This window comes from Nycticebus coucang, chromosome 5 (genome assembly GCF_027406575.1).
Source record: "Nycticebus coucang isolate mNycCou1 chromosome 5, mNycCou1.pri, whole genome shotgun sequence".
Taxonomy (NCBI): domain Eukaryota; kingdom Metazoa; phylum Chordata; class Mammalia; order Primates; family Lorisidae; genus Nycticebus; species Nycticebus coucang.
In genome coordinates this window covers 105,433,266-105,439,705 of record NC_069784.1, presented here as the reverse complement: position 1 = coordinate 105,439,705, position 6,440 = coordinate 105,433,266, and positions in this window count along the sequence as shown.

Below are 6,440 nucleotides of genomic sequence, written 5' to 3'. Positions count from 1 at the left end.
GTGCAAGTGGTAAAGTTTATGGACAGTATATATAACTCAATCAACCCAGTCTTTGGAAACTTATTATCTTCAATATAGGGCTTCTTAGGTCATCTTGGGCAACTATATCCAGTCAGCAAATGGGAGGGAGTAGAGAAGGATCAACAGTGGAAGTTTATTAGTTAGCTCTGGAATGGGTGCACATTACTTCTATTCATAGTCTATTAGCAAGAACTCGATGGCATGGGCATTCATAACTGCAAGGGAGGCTGGGAAAGTAACTACCAACATTCCCAGGAGGTGAGAGGAGCCATGTTTGTGGAGCACATACCTGTTTGTCACATTCACCAAAGACTTCTACTCCTTTAGTAAAAAAAAATTGTATTTTTCTTTGTGGCTGGTGATTTTTATTTGATGTTTAGTTTGTTTTAGCTCCAGAAATACTTCTTCAGAAGTATTTGATTCTCCTTGAGAACTTTATTTATTTCAAATTATTTTTCCATCTCCTCTAGGAGCTTAATTTTGATTATCATGTGTTTTGTTTGTTTTACTAATCTTTCTCTCCTGGCTACTGGACCCCTTTAGATGTTCTTGGTTTTATTTCATTTATCTGCTCAGTGACACTCAGGATAGTTGTAGTGTACCACAGGATTATAACTGCACAAATATTAGAAGGTGAAGGGAGCTTTCTCATGGCCTACCAGTGATATTTAAGTCCTTCATAAAGCATGAGACATTCTCATCCAGTCTAAAAATTATCAAATATTCTCTCTTTTATTAAAAAAAAAATTATTTTCTCCCATTGGAAACCAGTAAACACCAGGGCCACCAATGTGTTAACTTTCCACTGGGTTTCCACTAGACTCTATGGGCCACTCTCTCTACAGGGTTCAGTGATAATCTACCCTAAAGCTCCTCTGGAGGTTATTGGGTACTTACCCTACTAAAGGAGGAGAAACAAAGACTTCCTTTCCACTCAGCCCTTTCATAGATCCCAGCAGTCATCGGAGACACAAACAGTTGTGTTGGAGTAGGTAGTAGACCTAAGTAGGTAGTAGAAGAGAAAAGCACTCAATTCAGGTTACTGAATTCCTAGAACTCTGGTTTTGAATCTGTCACTTAAGAAGACATTCTTTTCCAAGAGAACATGTTCAGTATTGAGTTTTTAAATTCTATCTACTTATTCCTTGTTGTTTAATAAAAAAAATAAGCACAACAAAAGAAAGCTAAGATTCTATGATATTTTAAAAGAAATGTAGTTGCATCCACCCCAAGTATGTATACCAAGATAAACCTAATTATTGGCAAATCAGAATCCCATTGTATGTACTATGGTAAATAGCTATGAGTCCATTGTAAATTGGCATTAACTCCATGAACAGGACCTATGCCCTTTTTTCTTTTTCTAAACACTGTAAGTAGACTAAACAAGTCTCCTGAAATTTTATTTCTACCCGCAGCTCTAAAACAGGAAATAAACCAAACCAAATAAAATGTTTGACTTACAAATTTTAAATATTGTCACTTCAAATTGGAGATTTTACTCTAAATACGAAATATAAAATAAAGTTCTATGAACAGTAATATTCATATGACCTTATATTAGATTTTAGTAACCAGCACTTCCTAGATCTACTTGCATTCATTACTTTCTAAAATAAACATGAATAAAAATGGTATTTGCTGTTCTTATAATTTAATCACTTATTATAATTAAATGGCTAGAAAATATCTGCTCTGAAACAAAGCAAATGCTTAGACAGAAGTAAAAGAACTAATTTGGAAGAAAAGCAACAATGAAGGGATTTCTAAGAAACTACCTCTTTTTACCACTATTCAAAACTTCACTTTTGAAGGCCAAATGACAACTGTATTTATTATTCAATGAACTTGTAATTTCAAACAATGAGTCCAACTTTTATAACAGGGAGGCCACTTGTTTTTTTCCAGAATGCTTACCATAATGGAATTACCTCTTGAATTATACTGCTATTATTCAATGATACTAAAATGCACATATTACTAATGTAAGTGCTAATTTGCAGAAAGTACCACTGCATTTGGCAATGATGACAATATAAATAATAAATTATACTTTTCAGAACCCCATTTGAATTTGAAATATGTTCAATGTCATTCTTTACTAGAAGGAAATGCTTGTAGTCAACTGGGTAAAAATATGACTGTCTATACCTAATATGTTTCCCAAGAGAATTTTATGTACAAAAAATCTAGTTACCTGTATCATGAGATTACTTTTTGTTAATCCTGTTCCTTAAAAAAATAATTTGAGGAGGATTCTAGGAAGATGGCAGAGTAGGAAGAATAAGAAATCTACTATCTTCCCACCTACATAAACTGCAGATCTGTCTGATATATCTATTTTGGAATTCTGGAGTCTATAGAAGGCTTACAACTTCCCAATGAAGGATTGTCAATGGATGGCTCATCCATTTCAGCTCTTAGCACAAGGGCAGCTACCCATTCCCCACACAGAGCTTCTTAGCTGGCAACCATGCACATGTTTCTGGAGTAGCTTAATAGAGTTTACAGGAACAACTATGGGCATAAGGACCTTATCCTGCACATATCGGGATTTGTGCTCTTATCTCTGATTGCTTCTTTTGATCTTAGAGGTGTAAAGAAGCAGGTTCAACACCAAGTTTAAAATGGTCATAAAAAGAAATAGTAAAGTGTGGTTCATTCAAAAGAAAAATAAATAAATGAACTAAAACTGTCCCTGAAAAAGAAAGATGGCAAATCTACTTCACAAAGACTTTAAAACAACTGCCTTCAAGATGCTTAAAGAACTAAAGGAAGATGTGGTGAAAGTCAAAAACATGGTATATGAACAAAATGGAAATACCTGTAAAGAGACAGAAAATCTAAAAAGAAAGCAAAAAGAAATTCTGTAGATGAAAAGTACAATAACTGAAACAAAACATTCACTAAGGGGTTCAAAGGTAGATTTGAGCAGGCAGAAGAAAAATAGGAAAGATAGGAAAATAGAAATCATTGAGGCTGAGGAACAGAAAGAAAAAAAATCAAAGAAAAGTGAACAGAGCCTAAGAGACCTGTGGGACACCATCAAGCAGACCAACATGCACATTGTAGAAATTCTAGAATAAAGAGAGAAAGAGATAGAGAGAATATTTGAAAAAATAAAAGCTGAAAACTTTCCAAATTTGATGAAGGACATGAACCAAGACGCTCAACAAACTCCAAGTAAGATGAACTCAGGAGACCTACACTGAGACACATTAAAATCAAACATATAAAGGAAAAAGAATCTTGGGGAGAGGGATGGGGAGTCATGGTGCATGGCACACCTCTTGGGGGCAGGACACAAGTACAAGAGGGACTTTATCTAACAAATGCATTCAATGTATCCTAATTCTTTGTACCCTTAATAAATCCCAAACAATAAAAATTTAAAAAAAACAGAGGAAATCTCAAAAAGTAGCAAGAGAGAAGTGACTCATCACGTACAGGTGCTTCTCAGTAAGGACCCTCAGAAGCACGTTTCTCATTAGAAACTTTGGAGGCCAGAAGGCATTAGGCCAATGCATTCAATGTACTAAGAGAAAAAAAAAACTGTCAATCAAAAATTCTATATCTAGCCAAACTGTCAAAAGTGAGGAAGAAATTAAGACATTTCCAGATAAACAAAAAATGAGGAAATTCATTACCATTAGAGTTGGTAATGCTCAAGAAATGCTCAAAAGAATCCTGCAGGGTAAAAGGAAGAACACTAGACAATAATTCAAAGCCATGTGAAAAAATGAAGATTTCAATAAAGGTAAATACACAGGCAATTATAAAATCCAGTATTATTATAAGAATGGTTTGTAACTCCATGTTTTGTTTACTACATGATTTAAGAGACAACTAGGTTTTTAAAAAAAGAAAATTGTTACCCTAAAAGCTAGTATTATTGTAACCTTGGTTTTCAACTCCACATTTTGTATTTTATATAATTTAAAAGACCTATGCATTTCAAAGAATGTTTAGCTTATATTTTGGGGCACACAAAGTAAAGATGTTAATTTTGTGACATCAACAACTGAAAGTATTGGGTGAAATTGGGTGCATTTGTGTACATGCAACAGAAAGCTAAACACCAAAGCATCAGATTTTTCTAGAGAGAAAAGTGGCTGTCAATCAGGGAGAAAAGAATCTGGCTCAAATCTATCTCCTCAAGATGGCTGTTGAGGCAGATTTTATAGTCAGAGGGTAATGAGGCATGACCTGATTGGGTCTTACAATGAGGTAATGCTGAGAGACATAATGTGACTGGATCCTGCCATGGAGTGACATTACAGCTTGATCAGTTTGGATTCTGGATCCTGCTGTGTAGTGTCTACTTCTTAATTCAGTCCTTACTCTTCAACCTAAGCACTTGGGTTTCACCCATGTTTACACACTTGGTTCATTTGGGCCTGCTTGGGTTACATGATTTACAACCTTGGGTGGTCCAGGGAAATTGTAAAACAACTCATAAGTTTACAACACAAAGGCAAGTTAAATTAAGTTGGTTCTGCAGTGACAAAGGGAGGAGGAGTGGGTGAATTAAGATAGCTCAGTAGAACACTCCAGCTATCCTCCCTCCACAGGAACACCAAATTCAACAACTATCCTTTTAAGAAAGCACTTTTCAGAACAACCAAAAAAGTGAGCAATCGTAGTACTTGATTTTAACATTATATCCAGGAAAACAGCAATGACAAGGGCAGAAAAGACCGTCTTGTGTCACCTACAACACCCCTTCCCTAGCATGGTATCAGCACTAGATGAAGAGAGAAACTTTGTGCATGGGGGAGGGAGAGTGAAGTGATTATGGGACTTTGCACTAGAACTCAATCCTTGGTCCCAACAGTAGAAACCTGGGTTTTGGGTACCTCCAGCACTGGCTGAATAAAGCAGCCTGGGGTCTGCAATAAATTTCAAAGGCAGTTAGGCCATGCAGTCTTCAGTCCTCAGGCTAGACCTTTGGCTATACTGCCTTGGAGTCAGTGGACTGGGGTACATGTGACCCAGTGAGATGCCAGCCATGGTGATCAAGCAAGTGCCTGTGTCAGCCCTCCCCCAACTCCAGGTGGTGCAACTTGGAGAGAGTCTTTTTCCACTTGAGGAAAGAAATGGGAAGATTACAAAGACCTTTGTCCTGTAACTTGGGTGCCAGCTCAGTCACAGTAAATAAAGTACCAAGAAGACTCCTGAACCCCTGATTCTAGACCTTAGTGGCTAGATGGCATTTCTAGCCCCACCTTGGGTCAGAAGGGAACTCACTGTCCTGAAGGGAAGGAACCAGTCCTGCCAACATTCACACTCTGCTGATTAAAGAGCGCTTGAGCTTTGAATAAACATCAGAGGTAGTCAGGCAGCAGTCACCATGGAATTTGGGCAAGACTGGGCTGGCTTCAAGGGTGACCTGGCATAGTCCCAGCTGAGTTGGCCATTAAGGAATGCTCACATCATTCCTCCCTTAACTCCAACAGTCACACAGAGAGTGAGGGAAGAAAACAAGAGACTTTGCCTAGTAATCCAGGGAATTCTCCTGGGTCTTACCCGAGCCCAGTGAAGTCACTACCACCAGGAGCCTGCAAGACTCACATTGTTTCTGGGATCAGGACAACCTCTGTGCTGATACAGCTGCATTGGCCAAAGACTTAGATTAAAACACATAATTCTTTCTGAAAACCTGGAAAGCTAGTGGGTTCAAACAAGCCAAGTCTGCAAAGATTAGAATAAATACCTATCTCTTCAATGCCCAGACATTGATGAACATCCACAAGCCTCAACACCCAGCAAAACATAACTCACCAAAGAAACTAAATATGGTATCAGGGACTGATCTTGGAGTACTAGAGATCTGTGATCTTTCAGGCAAAGAATCAAAATAGCGGTTGTGTGTAGGGTGGTGCCTGTGGCTCAAGGAGTAGGGCGCCAGTCCCATATGCTGGAGGTGGTGGGTTCAAACCCAGCCCTGGCCAAAAAAAAAAAAAAAAAAAAATAGCGGTTGTGAAGAACCTCAGTGAAATCTAAGACCACGCAGAGAAGAAGTTCAGAAGCCTATCAGAGGACTGGGTGCAACGGCTCACACTTGTAATATCCTAGCATTTTGGGAGGCCCAGGAAAGAGGATCACTTGAGGGCAGGAGTTTGAGATCAGCCCAAGCAAAAGCAAGATCCTATCTCTAAATAAATAGGAAGGAAGGAAGGAAGGAAGGAAGGAAGGAAGGAAGGAAGGAAGGAAGGAAGGAAGGAGAAAAAGAAAGAAATCTATCAGAGAAATTTAGCAAAGACATGAAATAATTTTTTTTTTAAATTTGGAGCTAAAAAATTCAATTAACAACTGAAAAATCCATCACAATCTCTCAATAGCAGATCTGATAAAGGAGAAGATTGAATTAGTAAGCTTGAAGACAGGTGATTTGAAAATGCACTGTCAGAAGGAAACAA